Source organism: Lissotriton helveticus, chromosome 5_1, assembly GCF_964261635.1.
Source record: "Lissotriton helveticus chromosome 5_1, aLisHel1.1, whole genome shotgun sequence".
Classification (NCBI taxonomy): domain Eukaryota; kingdom Metazoa; phylum Chordata; class Amphibia; order Caudata; family Salamandridae; genus Lissotriton; species Lissotriton helveticus.
In genome coordinates this window covers 1250282456-1250300819 of record NC_136065.1, presented here as the reverse complement: position 1 = coordinate 1250300819, position 18364 = coordinate 1250282456, and the positions used below count along the sequence as shown (strand labels likewise).

Here is an 18364-nt window from a genome sequence, read left to right as displayed (position 1 = left end):
CTCTAACGTCGTCTGTCGGCGCCGCTCCCTCGCAATCAGTAAGCTGGGCCAGTGGAGACAGGCAGCCAGGGGAGAGGAGGGGGTCGCCTGTAAGGCCGGCCGCACCCTAGCTCGGTGCCAACGCCGGCGTCGCCATTTTGTGAAGACCAGCCCCGGGGCCTTCCTGATCTTGATCACCGCCTCTCGGGGACCATGGCCCCGCGAATCCCTCACCGGAGCTCTCCAGAGGGTATCGAGCAGTGGATCCTGCCGTCGCTGCCCAGATTTGCCCGGATCTGTAGGCTGTGTCCTAAGTTTAAGCCATGGGTCGAGCAGAGCACACTCAGGCTGCAGCCATCACTCTCGGCCGCTAACCACGCCCCCTCACACACCACTTTTAAACACAAAACACTTAGAACAAATCACAGCAAATAAAAAAAAAACTTTCATTTTAATAGAAGGTTTCATGCTTCTGTTCTACCTTACTTTCTTTCAACAACTTTCTGTTATTATAACTCTGATATAGTCCATTCATGTAAAAAACATAAATACATGAGTGTATATGAGTTATGATGGAAGAAACATACTAAAATCCATCCACACAATTGCAATAAATGTATTATTTGAACACCTTCAAAGGAAAACTTTTAGGTTAGTAGTTAAAACACTGTCCACAGAATAATTTATCAGAATGTATCTGGGATATCCTTGTAGACAATGTATAAATAGCAAACACCAACTTTTTACAATCTGAAATTAGCAGAAATATAGCATGCAAAAAGACCAAAACTGTGTCCAATAATGAATGACAGAACTATAGATAATTTATGAAGTTGAACAGTAAAACATTTATCGTGAGCAGATTTTTGGAGAATTAGCGTTTGCAGAAAAATTATTGAAATGTATCATCAAGCCTCCTCCTCTTCCAGCCTATAGTGTATAGCTTCTAATTCTAGTTTGGTACATTCAAATGCCACTTTTTTATTCTCCTCTTCCAGTCAATCATAGGTTCCTCTACATCTGCTTCATCTTACACATAACAAGTTTGTCACTCATCTAATTTCAAGTAATTAACTTTACCTCACTGCGGAGTCCTACAAATAACCTAATTGTGCATCCCACTGCCTGGACATTGCTTTACAACATAATCAACTATACAAAAATACCATAACCATGGCATGTGATCTGTAAGAATTTGAAGTTACCTTCTGGTGTGGTGCTTGTTATCTTTTCGTTTGTCGGTACTGTTGTTGCTGTTGTAGGTGTTATTAATGTAGTTGTTGTTGTAGTGGGTGTTGTTGAGGTTGTTAATGTTGGGGGTGATATTGTTGATGTTGTTACTGTTGTTGTTGCATTTAACTCTGTGGATACTGTTGACAATGATATTGTTGTAGGAGACTTCGTTGTTCCTGATTCTGTTGGAAAGCAAACACAAATCTTTGTTCCTATAATTACATTGCAAAATTAGTGAGTAAGTAAAAAGGTAAGTAATGATTTTCTTAAACGTGCAAATGCAAAGTGGCTTAGCGCTAAAGTGGAGACCTGGAAAAGAATTAGTCAGAAACTCTAGCGTGGCTGTTCTGCCAAGGAGGTTGGAGGGAGCTCGAGCATCGCTATTGTGACAAGGAGATTGAGAAAAAGCATTTCTTAACTTGTTTCTTGAAGCCTTGGTAACTTCCCTGCCTTCTTTAGGCAAAAAAATCAAGAACGGGTTTGGACTCCAATCACTAAGGCTGAGCCATAATTCAACAATAAACAACTGAATGCCAATACTGATATGCAATTCATCTCTCAATGGCAACACATTGAAATAAAACAATGTAGCCACGAAACCTCTGTTTTCATATTAATCAGAATTTATTCATAAACACCATCACATGTATGAATTCCATGGACACAATTAAATCGCATTAAAAACTTTTTTTCTCTCACCACACCACAATAAATCTCCTTTTAAAGCATTCACCAACTCACCGTCACTTCACTTTCACACTCATTTCATCAAACCTTTTCTAGCATACTTTCACAAACATACACTACTCTCCACACATTCCAGCATCCCTACACCATGCCCACTTTACACAATCTCAAAACAATATTCAATATATAATTAAACTGTGGGCCAAACGAATAAGTTTAAAGATCTCTAATAGATTTTTCAATTCTTTTTATATTATATACACTCAATTGGCCACACGAAGGTCGACGCGTTTGTAACCCCCTAATTCTGGGGTTCTCCTCAGGACCAGAAAGCTCAATCGCATTACTAGATCAGCAGATTATTACAAAGTTTGGCTTGATTTGAAGCTTAGATCGGCTGATCAAGCAATTTGATTGAGCTTTCTGGTTCTGAGGAGAACCCCGGATTTGGGGGTTCGAAACGCGTTAACCTTCGTCTGGCCAATGTGTGTACATAATAGGAAAAGAATTGAAAAATCTATGGGAGTTTTTTTAACTTATTTGTTTGGCCTACAGTTTAATTGTATATTATTTGATTGGATATTGTTTTGACATTGTGCAAAGTGGGCAGGGTGTAGGGCTGCTGGAATGTGCGGGGAGTGGGAGTAGTGAATGTTTGTGAAAGTATGCTAGAAAAGGTTGCATGAAATAAGTGTGAAAGTGATGTGAAGGTGGGTTGATGAATGCTCTAAGAGGAGATTTATTGTGGTGTGGTGAGAGAAAAAAACCTTTTAATGCAATTTAATTGTGTCCATGGAATTCATACATGTGATGATGTTCATGAATGAATTCTGATTAATATGAAAACAGAGGTTTTGTGGCTACATTGTTTCATTTCAATGTGTTGCCGTTGAGAGGTGAATTGAATATCAGTATTGGCATTCTCTTAAGGCCAAAGGGAAGGAGTTCCAAAGTTTGCTGCCAAGATGGTAGAGACTCCTGTCTCCCCATCTGACTTTCTTTATCCTAGGAACTTTGAGCAGGTGTGCTGAGGATGAGCGTAAGGCTCGCTGAGGACAGCACCGATGAGAGTTAGATCTGTAGTAGCTCGCTCCCTTACCATACAAGGCATTATGAAAGAGGCACAGGGCTTCACATTTTATCCTATGGCATGTCACTATTGACATATTTAATTTATTTATAAGCCCTTAGTAAATTGGACACTATGTCCCCAGGGCCTGTACATGCTACAAGTGGGCCTGCAGCACTGATTGTACCCCCCACTACAGTTGCCCTTTAAAACATGTCACATGCCTGCCATTGCAGAGTCTATGTCTGCAGTTTTAACAGCCATTTCAGCCTGGCAAGTTAACCCTCTTGCCAGGCCCAAATCTTCCTTTTAGTGTAAATATGTCACCCTTAAGTTAGGCCCTAACAAGCCCAAAGCGTAGGGTGCAGGTTATTTAAAAAGTTGGACATGTACTTTCACGTTTTACATGTCCAGGTAGTGAAAAACGGTTAAATACATTTTACACTACTGAAAGGGCTATCTTTCTCACAGGTTAACATTGGGATTTCCTTATTACATCTTTCAAGTATAATTTCTAATTGGGACAAGATGGATATTTCGAGTTTGGTGTCTCTAGACTAACAATTTAAAATCACAACTTATCGAAGCTAACGGCCGTGACGGAGCTCCTCCCCCTGTGTATGGTGTTCGAACGCGAACACTGCTAGCGGAATGCTGAAGAGGAAGTGATATCGCCTCCAGAATTGTTTCCTCGCTTTTTTGTTTTTTTTTAGGAACCTAGCGGCGAAAGCTGCTTCCCTACGTGATCTCTGTACACGGTATTGAGACTCTGTCACAAAAACGCGGATGGTCGGTGAAATTTCAAAACCGGGGTGGTTCCGGTAACTCGGAGCAGGCAGGGAGTGGCGGCGAGATCCAAGGCGGGTGTCTCTTGTTTTTGCCGGACGGACGGCACAATTGACATGTTTTGATGCCAAGGTGGTAAGGACAACCCCTGGTAAGATCACCTGTGAAACGCCAGTTGCAGGCAATTTTTTGGGGAGTGGAGGTAGCAGCGAGTCTTTGGTTAGCGCGCGGAAGACCATTAAGTACTGTGGGAAGGATATCCTTGCAGTGGGTAGCAGGGAGCGAGTAACCTCCGGGGAGTACTCAGATTGCGAGGCGCTTTTCACACCGGCCCCATTGTTTGCAACACAGGTTTTTGGCAATAAGGAGCAGGTTTGGGAGCACTGCATGAAGGAGAGTGGAAGTAATGCTGTTAGCTTGTATGTGAGTAAACCGAGTTCCCCCTTGAAAGTGCCTACTGTTAAGGCAGGAGTAAGTCGCTACACTTTACGAAACCGAGAAGCCATCTGTGATCCCACCAGTAATACAAATCCAGGCTACCTCTCAGATAGGAAAGGGGAAACACAGTAGCAACAACACCCTTTTGGTGAAAGGGAGAGGGAAAAAAAAGATAAAAGGCACCGTATCCTCTCGCTGTCTACTACATACAGAGTGGGAAAGATGGCCTCTAACAGTACCTCAACTAGTATGGGACCAGGTACTGGTGCTAACATAACGACCACGCCTACACCCTTCCAGCTAGCTCAACCACTTCAGTCTTCTTCATCTCCCATGGAAGATAGGGTTCATCCATCAATAGAACTCTCAAACAGTTTTTCCGACTTGGAGATACAAGACTCTGTGCAGGGGGGCTTGGAATGTCAGAAGGAGGATGCAAATGGTTCTAAAGAAGACGACGGTCCTCAGATAACCGGGGATGGCGTACATATAGGCCCAACTTCATCAATAGCGCCTACTCCTGTTACTTTGGCAGATAGTTTGCCTGGATTAAAGGAGGACATGGGGAAGAGATTTTAAGAGATGGGGAAAAGATTTACAATTTCAGAGACCAATCAGGTCGCTATCCAGGCATCTTGTGAGGTGCTGGCCAGGAAGGTGGAGGAGGTTTCATTAAGGACGGAGGCCCTAGAAGCGGAGTTGCCCAGGATTAAGGAAGTACTAATCACCACTACAGTCCATATGGACAAGCTGGCGCAGAAAAATCGGGAGATGAAAGATGACATCGAGAGGCTTGAAAACCATGCTAGGAAGAATAATTAAAAATTCCTAAATGTCCCCGAGGATATTTAAGGAGGTGATATCAAGGCATTTGTGGTGGCATTACTTACAACTGCAATCCTGAAGGACTCCACTGATGGCGACTTAGACCTACTAGCTGATATCCAGAGGGCTCACACATATAGGCGGAACCCAGGGTGAGAGCGCCCCAGGCAGATCCTGGTGAACTTTCTGACAAACTCTACCAAAGAGAGGATTCTGTCCATGGCATTAAAAACCGGTGCCATAAAGTCAACTTCCTTTTCCAGTCCGTTTTCTTTTACATTTTGTTCGGACATCTCACATACAACTGCTACTAAGCAATGGGAGATGGGCAAGAGACTTGCAATATTTAACTCATTAGGAGCCCGCGCCCAGATGAAATTCCCTGCATCACTCCGCATAATGTGGAATAACCACATGTACAACATTCGTCAGATTGATGAGGCAGATAGCCTCATCGAAAAGATCAGGGCAGGTAGTAGAGGGGTGGAGGAGGCGGAGAGGTTGCAGAATAGATTGGGCAACAGACTTTGATGTGGTAGCGGCCTATATGTAAAGGAGGATTTAGTATATCTGAAATATTTGGCTTTTCTTAATTTGATTCATTAATTTAGATCATAGGCACACATGGGAGGCAGTAATAATCACTGCCATCAGGCAAAATTTAGTATGAAATTAATAATGTATTACATTTAACCATACACAGAGGGGGGGGTTACCCGTCTAAGGGCGTATGCTCAAGAAGATAGGGAGGGCTCCCCAAGGAGGGTGGGAGGGGAAAAGGCGGGGGCTAGTGGGATGAAGGGAAGCACGGGTGGGGTAGCAAGGGGAGAAAAGAAAAAAATGAGTCCTCATTTTTTTTCACAATCTTCAGGGATTTCCAGATGAGTAGACCGGTGTTTGGTTGGGTGGCCAAGGAGGGAAGGATGGAGACTATAAATGGCCCATAATAAGGTATCTTTCATTTTGTGGAATGTGAATGGGCTTCGGTGTCCTAGGAGGAGGAGATTGATAATGAGTTTCTTGGAACAATCTTTGGCCAAAGTCATCCTCCTTCAGGAAACCCACCTAAGTTCTACTGAAAGTAAAGAGATCTTTGGGAAACTAAGATGGATAGGTTCATTCTGTTGTTCTGGGCAGACTGGGGTAAACAAGGGTGTTGCAATTTTGATTAGGGGGTCTATAAAGTCATTATTAACAGACCAGTCAGGGAGATGGGTTCTGGCGCAAGCTGACTTTAGCGGTAGCGAACAGACTATTGGTTCCTATTACGGTCCAAATATAGATGATCCTACCTGGCTACTCAGAGTTCAGTCCAAGATAACAGGGGTCACCTCTCCCGTGATTATAGGGGGGGATTTTAACTTTCTTCTCGATCCTCGACAGGATCGATCTAATTATAGTCAGCATGTCACTACCCCGCGTTCCAGGCGAGCCATGGTCACTATGATGCATGAGGTGGGTCTTTGACCTTTGGAGAATCAAGGGGGAGGCAACATCCGGTTTTACGTATTTCAGCAAAAAATATGGGCATGCCTCAAGATTAGACTATGTCTTGGTAGATAGGTTGGGTTTGGAGGCCATGCTTGCTATAAAAATACTCCCTAGCATTCTTTTAGACCATGCTCCTATCATATTTACATCTCTGATTGGGAGTATAAGTCATATTCCTATACCCAGATGGACTCTAAAATGGGCCTTACTTTACAATCAGGATATAGTCGCCGCAGTCGTTACAGCAACTAACAACTACTTTTTAGACAACACTGATTCTGCTCCAATCGAGTTCGTTTGGGATGCGTATAAGGCTCACGTTAGAGGTCAGAGCCATAGCCTCACTAGCTCCAGCAACAAGGAGGAGACGTTGAAATTTAAAAACTGGGAAGGTAAAATCTCTCTGTTAGAGAATAAAAGACACAGCGTTCATATAGATAACCTGCCACAGGTTTTAGCTGATTTAGAACACTTCCGGCTGGAATATCACGGGTTGTTGGATTTAAAAGTTAAGGCACAATGGGCTGTACACGCTATGGAGAACTACGAACATGGAGAAAGAGCCGGGCTATCCTTGCCATCAAGATTAGAGCGGATCGGGTCAGGAATAATATAAACAGTCTAATTATTGATGATCAGGGAACTATATCATGCCATCAGGAGGATATGGAAAAGCACTTACTCTCACTGTTTTCTAAATTATATGATGAGGATGAGTCCTCGCCAGACTCGGGCAATGCCCTACGGTGGCTGGAGAGCAAGGCTCTGCCCAGATTAACGGATGAAGGTCGAGATATCCTTAATAGCCCCTTTACGGAGGAAGAAATTGGAGCGTATATTAAAAACATAAAGAACAACAAAGCGGCTGGTCCCGACGCTCTCCCTGGAGAGCTGTATAAAGTACTACAGGACACTTTGGCACCATGGCTTTGTGAACTATTTAACTATGTTTATAGCCCGGCGGGTAGGGCACCTCCCTCGTGGAAGGAGTCCACAATTGTGCTTATATTAAAACCAGGAAAGGACCCCCTTAAGGCAGATTCCTTTAGGCCTATCTCCCTGCTAAACGCAGACTATAAGATCTTTACAAGCGTTTTGGCAGGGAGACTGGCAAAGTTGATTCCGCAACTACTTAATTCCGATCAAAAGGGTTTTGTGCCCGGAAGATATATGCATGATCTAACTCTTCAGCTGATTGGAAGTATAGATCTAGCGGAGGCACGGTCGGAACCCTTGGCAGTGGCTGCCTATGATGCGGCAAAGGCTTTCGACCGTGTCAACTGGGGCTTCCTGTGGGACGTATTGAGCACGATGGGCTTTGGCGCAACCTTCATCCAGACACTGAGGGGATGCTATGAGGGCGCATCCGCTGCAATATTATTAAATGCCTTTTGACACCATGCTTCAGCATGAGGAGAGGAACAAGGCAGGGGTGTCCCATCTCGCCCCTCCTATTCGATCTCTATAATGAGCCTTTGGCACAGACGCTGCGGTTGGATGAACGGGTAACACCCTTTAGCGCTGGAGACTTTAGCTGTAAGTTGGCATTATAGGCTAATGATTTGTTAACCCCTTCAGCGCTGATGACAAAGCCAGCTCGTCATGGGCGTTACCTGCGCTACGCGCATGACGAGCTGGCTTTGTCACATAACGCGCGTTTTTCAAATTTCAGCGCACAGCGGGAAAACCCGCTGGCGCGGAAGAGGGTAATCTATACAAGCAATCCTGCTGAGGTTTTTCCAAGAGTGGAAGAGATAATGAAAGATTTTGGCCAATAATCTGGGTACATGATCAATAACCTAAAAACTGAAATAATGTGCTGGGGGTAGAAAATTGGGAGGGAGCTCGAAGTAGTCAGTTTAGGTATCTGGGTATAATAATAACACCGGACCTTAACACTACAGCACAGACCAACACAAAGAAGGAGGCTAAGGATATTGATCACCTTCTGCTGAGATGGCAGAATCTTCAGCTCACAATCTATGGCCGTGTCAATTTGGTCAAAATGGTAATTTTGCCAAAACTGACTAATACGATACCACTGACCTTTCCATATAAAGTTCTGGTTAAAATTCAGGGGAGAATAGGCAGCTTCATCTGGGCGAATAAAAACTCCAGGATCTCCTGGAAAAAGCTAAAAAGAAGACTGATGAAGGGAGGGCTTGCACTTCCTAACATCCTCTGGTATGCTTTTTCTTTTCAACTGAAAAATATTCGATGCCTCCTTACCAGCCCCGATGATTCCAACTGGGGGCGGTTACTGAACATAATGGTGGAACAAGAGGGAGGCGATCCTGTTTTTTTAAAATAAATTTGGTGCGCCAACATTTTACAAAAAGGTACGTCTAAAGATTCTGAAACATGCACTTTCAGTATGGTCTAGAGTTAAGGAGAGATGGGGCATAAAGTATTATTCAGACCTTGCCCCAATCTGGGACTCCCCGAGTTTGCCGTCATGTTTTGACGACAGTCTCACTCTCCCTATAAGGAGAGCAGGGATAAAAATATGGTCAGACATAGTAACATCAGAGGGGGTTCTCCCATGGGAGGTTTTGAGATTGAAGATAGGGGACCCCTTCTCTAGATTTACATATATTCAGATCTGCTCCTGGTGTACCGCTGAGAGCGAGAACATAGGTGGGAACTGGGATATTGAGTCTGCTCTTCAATCCCCTAGTCCAAGGAAGAAGGAAGTGGGATTTTGGTATAGAAAAATGCTTGAGGAGGAGGAATTGGAGGCCCCCCCAATGTATCAAATCTGGAATTCCTCTAGGCTGGAAGATGCATCAGCTGCTCTTTATGATACATCTCTTCCTATCTTGTATAAATATGTTAGATCAGCCTCCCTGAAGAAATTTTTTTTTTACCATTAACAGACTTTATTACACGCCAAAAAAGATTGCGAAGTTTGTGAATCCGCCCCCATCGTGTTCAAGATGTGAATTAGTCGAAGCAGACGTGATACATGTTTTCTATGACTGCCCTATTTTGGGTCCTTTTTGGTCTATGGTGGAGAAGGCTTTGGAGGGCATTTTTAAGGTGCAATCGAGCTTGAATATAGCTAGAGTTTATTTTGGGCTGGACATGGACCTTGCTGGTTTATTAAGGGGGGCACAAGTGGGGTTATTTCTTAGTCTTATTTTAATTGCGCGGAGAGAGATTTATGTAAACTATGGAAGGACGCTAGCCCACCTCTGTATGAAAGCTGGCTACGTGCGGCACTGAGTACTGCACGTTTAGAATCCGGATTGGCACAAAATGTAAATAGCACGGTGTGGGATCCCTTGTTGGAATGGGGAAGAGAAATGAGGCTGGTCTAAGGCCCTGCTTGTCCTATGATTACACCTGGCCTCTGAATAAAGGGACAGGGCGGGTCAGCCCCGGCTAATGCAAGAACGTCAGCCCTGAGAGCCCACAATGGAATGGGTTGAAAAAGTTAATTTGCACTGCTTTTGGTGGAATGAGGACAAAAAAAAAATTACAACTTATGGTGAAGTCGGATTTTAAATTGTAAGTTCGAAAATGCCACTTTTATAAAGTTGTCATTTTCCTACTTTAACGATTCTGTGCCCCTACCTGATTCTGAATACACATCTGGGGTGTGTGACAGATGGCTTTGTGCATTTCCTCTAGACAGTTACAAACACAGAGACCTGAGGTGTGCCATTCACATGCTGATGGCCCAGCACCGGGCTATTGGGTCTTCATGGGCTGGGTAGAAGGGAGAAGCTTACTTGTGCACTTGAATAGGGATGTGCTTGTCCCCACACAAAATGCAGCATACCCCACTGTAGTGCGTCTGCAGCCAGGGCAAAAAGGGCGGGGGCCTTGTGTGCTTCAAAGGCCTTTCTTTGAAGTCTGCCTCCAGTTCGAAGGCACAACCAGGTATAAGTACTGGACCCCTAAGACTCCCAACTCAGTACACCCTGGTCCCCAAGAGACACTGCCAGGAAGAAAGACTGATGCACTGCTTAAAGGCCTGACACTTTACTAGATTTGCTGGACTCCTGCTCCGCTATGCCTGCCCGACTCATACCGCGGAGATTGACAACAATACAGGACAGAAATGTGTGACTCGAAACCAATGCATCAACTACAATTCTTTGATCGATGACAATGCATTGACTCCTCTGCTTCATGCAGATGCTCTTCAATGTTGATGCTTTTTCTCCATAAAGGTACAGTTTCAGCGGGTACTGCACGGCTTCTGAATTGGACCTGCGTCCCATCATGGTCAGCTTGACTTTTAGATTTGACTCTGCCCACCAAGTGTTTTACTGTTTTACTATATTAAGAGTTGTACAAAAACTTTACACATTGCCTCTTAAATTAAGCTTGCTTGCCCTGTGCCAAGCGAACAGTGGTTGCACAGAGGTTTATTTAGGGTGTGTATCTGACTTACCCTGACTAGAGCGTTGGTCCCTACTTGGACAGGATGCATACCTCTGCCAACTAGAGACCCCCATTTCTGCAAGCCTCAAACAGGAAATGCTATCATCACCTGTAGTGAGAGGTGCCATCTTGGGCTTGTAATAGTGTGTGAACATCTGTGACTCTATAGATGTGCTCCGCCATCTTGAAATCAGAGGCCAAGTGACCATGATTCCTCATACTTCAATTAAGTTCTGTTTACCCCAGCCTTTAAGTTCCATGTTGTCCTCCTCTTACTGGAATCTGTCAACCTCTTTCCACAGGCACTTAGAATTGTGCAGACCCTATCTGCCTGAAGGTCCTGACACAGAGTTGAAGAGGAACCAAATAATGAAGGTTGAAATAAGCAGATATCAGATAGTTGGAAGAAGCTGAATGCATACCACCAAGAGGACAGCACAGCAGTATCTGATTTCAGAATGGTTGGATGCATGGCTTGTTTCAGCTCAATAAAAATAAAAGAGTAACAGTATTTAAATATTGATGGTAATATTACCATTGAAGAAAAACACTTCATCATACAATATGCAGTTTTTAGAGATTCAATATATTAAATAAAACTGCCTTGGGTTTTTAAGTCTGGGCTCTAACACACCCCTTTTAAACACAAAACACTTAAAACAAATCATAGCAAATAAAAAAAAATTCATTTTAATAGAAGGTTTCATGCTTCTGTTCACCTTACTTTCTTTCAACAACTTTCTGTTATTATAACTCTGATATAGTCCATACATGTAAAAAACATAAATACATGAGCGTATATGAGTTATGTTGAAAGAAACATACTAAAATCCATCTACACAATTACAATAAATATATTATTTGAACACCTTCAAAGGAAAACCTTTAGGTTAGTAGTTAAAACACTGTTCACAGAATAATTTATCAGAATGTATCTGGGATATCCTTGTAGACATTGCATAAATAGCCAACATCAACTTTTTAAAATCACAAATTAGCAGACATATAGCATGCAAAATAGACCAAAAATGTGTCCAATAATGAATGTCAGAACTATAGATAATTTATGAAGTTGAACAGTAAAACATTTATCGTGAGCAGATTTGTGCAGAATTAGGGTTTGCAGAAAAATGAATAATATGTATCATCAAGCCTCCTCCTCTTCCAGCCTATAGTGTATAGCTTCTAACTCTAGTTTGGTACATTCAAATGCCACTTTTTGATTCTCCTCTTCCAGTTAATCATAGGTCCATCTACATCTGCTTCATCTTACACATAACAAGTTTGTCACTCATCTAATTTCAAGTAATTCACTTTACCTCACTGTGTGGTCCATTCCTACAAATAACCTAATTGTGCATCCCACTGCCTGGACCTTGCTTTACAACATAATCAACTATACAAAAAAAAAACATAACCATGGCATGTGATCTGTAAGAATTTGAAGTTACCTTCTGGTGTGGTGCTTGTTATCTTTTCGTTTGTCGGTACTGTTGTTGCTGTTGTAGGTGTTATTAATGTAGTTGTTGTTGTAGTGGGTGTTGTTGGGGTTGTTAATGTTGGGGGTGATATTGTTGATGTTGTTACTGTTGTTGTTGCATTTAACTCTGTTGAAACTGTTGACAATGATATTGTTGTAGGAGACTTCGTTGTTCCTGATTCTGTTGGAAAGCAAACACAAATCTTTGTTCCTATAATTACATTGCAACATTAGTGAGTAAGTAAAAAAGTAATTAATAATTTTCTTAAACGTGCAAATAAAAAGTGGCTTAGCGCTAAAGTGGAGACCTCGAAAAGAATTAGTCAGAAACTCTAGCACCGCTGTTCTACCAAGGAGGTTGAAGGGAGCTCGAGCATCGCTATTGTGACAAGGAGCTTGAGAAAAAGCACTTCTTAACTTGTTTCCTGAAGCCTTGGTAACTTCCCTGCCCTCTTTAGGCAAAAAAAAACAAGAAAGGGTTTGGACTCCAATCACTAAGGCTGAGCCATAATTCATCAATAAACAACTGAATGCCAATACTGATATGCAATTCACCTCTCAACGGCAACAAATTGAAATGAAACAATGTAGCCACGAAACCTCTGTTTTCATATTAATATTCATATTAATCAGAATGTATTCATAAACACCATGTATGAATTCCATGGACACAATTAAATCGCATTAAAAACTTTTTTTCTCTCACCACACCACAATAAATCTCCTTTTAGAGCATTCATCAACCCACCATCACATTACTTTCACACTCATTTCTTCCAACCTTTTCTAGCATACTTTCACAAACATCCACTACTCTCCACACATTCCAGCATCCCTACACCCTGCCCACTTTACACAATCTCAAAACAATAACCAATCAAAAAATATACAATATATAATTAAACTGTGGGCCAAACAAATAAGTTTAATGAACTTCCATAGATTTTTCAATTTTTTTCATATTATATACACTCAATTGGCCACACGAAGGTCGACGCGTTTCGAACCCCCAAAATCTGGGGTTCCCCTCAGGACCAGAAAGCTCAATCACATTGCTAGATCAGCCGATTAATACAAAGTTTGGATTGATTTGAAGCTTTGATCGGCTGATCTAGCAATTTGATTGAGCTTTCTGGTCCTGAGGAGAACCCCTGATTTGGGGGGTTCAAAACGCGTCAACCTTTGTCTGGCCTATTGAGTGTCCTTAATAGGAAAATAATTGAAAAATCTATAAGAGTTCTTTAAACTTATTTGTTTGGCCTACAGTTTAATTGTATATTTTTTGATTGGATATTGTTTTGACATTGTGCAAAGTGGGCAGGGTGTAGGGCTGCTGGAATGTGCGGGGAGTGGGAGTAGTGAATGTGTGTGAAAGTATGCTAGAAAAGGTTGCACGAAATAAGTGTGAAAGTGATGTGAAGGTGGGTTGATGAATGCTCTAATAGGAAATTTATTGTTGTGCGGTGAGAGAAAAAACTTTTTAATGTGATTTAATTGTGTCCATGGAATTCATACATGTGATGATGTTTATGAATGAATTCTGATTTCTATGAAACAGAGGTTTCGTGGCTACTTTGTTTCATTTCAATGTGTTGCCGTTGAGAGGTGAATTGCATATCAGTATTGGCATTCTCTTAAGACCAAAGGCAAGGAGTTCCAAAGTTTGATGCCAAGATGGTAGAGACTCCTGTCTCCCCATCTGACTTTCTTTATCCTAGGAACTTTGAGCAGGTGTGCTGAGGATTAGCATAAGGCTCGCTGAGGACAGCACTGATGAGAGTGAGATCTGTAGTAGTTCGCTCCCTTACCATACAAGGCATTATGAATGAGGCACATGGTTTTAATTGTTATCCTATGGCATGTCACTATTGGCATATTTAATTTATTCATAAGTCCTTAGTAAATTGGACACTATGTGCCCGGTTCCTGTACATGCTACAAGTAGGCCTGCAGCATTTGTACCCCCACATCAATTGCCCTTTAAAACATGTCACTGGCCTGCCATTGCAGACTCTATGTCTGCAGTTTTAACTGCCATTTCAGCCTGGCAAGTTAACTGTCTTGCCAGGCCCAAACCTTCTTTTTGTACAAATATGTCACCCTTAAGTTAGGCCCTAACAAGCCCAAAGCGTAGGGTGCAGGTTATTTACAAAGTTGGACATGTACTTTCACAATTTACATGTCCAGGTAGTGAAAAACAGTTTCATACATTTTCCACTACTGAAAGGGCTATCGTTCCCACAGGTTAACATTGGGATTACCTTATTACATCTTACAACGGTAATTTCTAATTGGGACAAGATGGATATTTCGAGTTTGGTGTCTTTAGACTCACAATTTAAAATCACAACTTATGGTGCAGTCGGATTTTAAATTGTAAGTTCGAAAATGCCACTTTTATAAATTTGTCATTTTCCTGCTTTAACTATTCTGTGCCTCTACCTGTTTCTGAATACACATCTGGGGTGTGTGACAGATGGCTTTGTGCATTTCCTCTAGACAGGTACAAACACAGAGATCTGAGGTGTGCGATTCACATGCTTATGGCCCAGCACCAGGCTATTGGGTTTTCATGGGCTGGGTAGAAGGGAGAAGCTTACTTGTGTACTTGAATAGAGATGTGCTTGTCCCCACACAAAATGCAGCATACCCCACTGTAGTGCGTCTGCAGCCAGGGCAAAAAGGGCGGGGCCTTGAGTGCTTCAAAGGCCTTTCTTTGAAGTCTGCCTCCAGTTCGAAGGCACAACCAGGTATCAGTACTGGACCCCTAAGACTCCCAACTCAGTACGCCCTGGTCCCCAGGAGACACTGCCAGGAAGAAAGACTGCTGCGCTGCTGAAAGGCCTTACACCTCACTAGATTTGCTGGACTCCTGCTCCGCCGTGCCTGCCCGACTCATACCGCGGAGATTGAAAACAATACAGGACAGAAATGTGTGACTCGAAACCAATGCATCGACTACAATTATTCGATCGATGACAACACATCGCCTCCTCTGCTCCATGCAGCTGCTCTTCAATGTTGATGCTTTTTCTCCGTAAAGGTACAGTTTCAGCGGGGCCTGCATGGCTTCTGAATTGGACATGCGTCCCATCATGGTCAGCTTGACTTTTAGATTTGACTCTGCCCAGCAGGTGTTTTACTGTTTTACTATATTAAGAGTTTTAAAAAACTTTACACATTGCCTCTTAAATTAAGCTTGCCTGCCCTGTCTCAAACGAATAGAGGTTGCACGCAGTTTTATTTAGGGTGTGTATCTTACTTACCCTGACTAGAGCGGTGGTCCCTACTTGGACAGGATGCATACCTCTGCCAACTAGAGACCCCCATTTCTACAATACTCAAACAGGAAATGCTATCATCACCTGTAGTGAGAGGTACCATCTTGGGTTTGTAATAGTGTGTGAACATCTGTGACTCTATAGATGCGCTCCGCCGTCTTGGAATCAGAGGCCAACTGACCATGATTAATCGATCTCCAATTAAGTTCTGTTTGCCCCAGCCTTTAAGTTCCATGTTGTCCTCTTACTGGAATCTGTCAACCTCTTTCCACGGGCTCTTAGAGTTGTGCAGAGCCTATCTGCCTAAAGGTCCTGACACAGAGTTGAAAAGTAACCAAATTAATGAAGGTTGAAATAAGCAGATATCAGATAGCTGGCAGAAGGTGGATGCATACCACCAACAGGACAGCACAGCAATATCTGATTTCAGAATGGTTGGATGCATGGATTATTTCATCCCATTAAAAAAAAGAAGAGTAACAGTATTTAAATATTGATGGTAATATTACATTTGAAGTAAAACACTTTATCATACAATTTGAAGTTTTTAGAGACTCAATATATTAATTAACAATGCATTAGGTTTTTAAGTCTGGGCTCTCACAAACCCCTTTTAAACACAAAACACTTAGAACAAATCATAGAAAATAAAAAAAACTTTCATTTTAATAGAAGGTTTCATGCTTCTGTTCTACCTTACTTTCTTTGAACAACTATCTGTTATTATAACTCTAATATAGTCCATTCATGTAAAAAACATACATACATGAGAGTATATGTGTTATGTTGGAAGAAACATACTAAAATCCATCTACACAATTACAATAAATGTATTATTTGAACACCTTCAAAAGAAAACTTTTAGGTTAGTAGTTAAAACACTGTTCACAGAATATTTTATCAGAATGTATCTGGGATATCCTTGTAGACATTGTATAAATAGCAAACACCAACTTTTTACAATCTGTAATTAGCAGAAATATAGCATGCAAAATTGAAGAAAAATGTGTCCAATAATGAATGACAGAACTATAGATAATTTATGAAGTTGAACAGTAAAATATTTACTGTGTGCAGATTTTTGAAGAATTAGGGTTTGCAGAAAAATGAATGATATGTATCATCAAGCCTCCTCCTCTTCCCGCCTATAGTGTATAGCTTCTAATTCTATTTTGGTACATTCAATGCCACTTTTTGATTCTCCTCTTCCAGTCAATCATAGGTCCATTTACATCTGCTTCATCTTACACATAACAAGTTTGTCACTCATCTAATTTCAAGTAATTCACTTTTCTGCACTGCGGGTACCATTCCTACAAATAACCTAATTGTGCATCCCACTGCCTGGACATTGCTTTACAACATAATCAATTATACAAAAATACCATAACCATGGCATGTGATCTGTATGAATTGGAAGTTACCTTCTGGTGTGGTGCTTGTTATCTTTTCATTTGTTGGTACTGTTGTTGCTGTTGTAGGTGTTATTAATGTAGTTGTTGTTGTAGTGGATGTTGTTGGGGTTGTTAATGTTGGGGGTGATATTGTTGATGTTGTTACTGTTGTTGTTCCTTTTAACTCTGTTGATAATGTTGACAATGATATTGTTGTAGGAGACTTCGTTGTTCCTGATTCTGTTGGAAAGCAAACACAAATCTTTGTTCCTATAATTACATTGCAACTTTAGTGAGTAAGTAAAAAACTAATTAATTATCTTCTTACACGTGCAAATGCAAAGTGGCTTAGAGGTAAAGTGGAGACCTCGAAAAGGATATGTCAGAAACTCTAGTGTCGCTGTTCTGCCAAGGAGGTTGGAGGGAGCTCGAGCATCACTATTGTGACAAGGAGTTTGAGAAAAAGTGTTTCTTAACTAGTTTCCTGAAGCCTTGGTAACTTCCCTGCCCTCTTTAGGCCAAAACACAAGAAAGTGTTTGGACTCCAATCACTAAGGCTGAGTCATAATTCAACAATAAACAACTGAATGCCAATACTGATATGCAATTCACCTCTCAACGCAAAACACATTGAAATGAGACAATGTAGCCACGAAACCTCTGTTTTCATATTAATCAGAATTTATTCATAAACAGCATCACATGTATGAATTCCATGGACACAATTAAATCGCATTAAAAACTTTTTTCTCTCACCACACCACAATAAATCCCCTTTTAGAGCATTCATCAACCCACCGTCACATCACTTTCACACTAATTGTATCCAACCTTTTCTAGCATTCTTTCACAAACATCCACTACTCCCACTCCCCACTCATTCTATCAGCCCTACACCCTGCCCACTTTACACAATCTCAAAACTTTGAACTTTGCCCAGTTTATGGACAATCACAATCCAGACTTAGGGGCACATCATGATGGAGGATTTTCCGCATCCTCCGGGCCGGCGGAAGCCACCGCCGGCCCGGAGGATGCGGAAAATCCTCTGCGGACCCACCAGAGACCCACCGCCACATTAGGATGGCTGGTGGGTCCTGGTTTAGGTCCGCTGCTTTTCCGCCGCGGTTGGCTTACAACCGTGGCGGAAAAGGCCTGATATGGTGGCGGTGTCTCTCAGACACCGTCCACCATATTAGGATGTCTGTATTTCAATGCCTTTACTGCCTTTACACGGCGGCATGTCCGCCGTGCAAAGGCATACGGATTCTTGTTTGGGGGACCGTTGCGGGCCCCCAGGGGTGAAGAG

General features: G+C 42.1%; 1 protein-coding gene across 1 annotated transcript in view; it reads right to left on the bottom strand.

Moving 5' to 3' along the window:
- LOC144752614 (scavenger receptor cysteine-rich domain-containing protein DMBT1-like) overlaps positions 1-18364 on the bottom strand; it is a 1037642-nt gene that overhangs the window by 586242 nt on the left and 433036 nt on the right. The gene's annotated exons all lie outside the window — the stretch shown is intronic.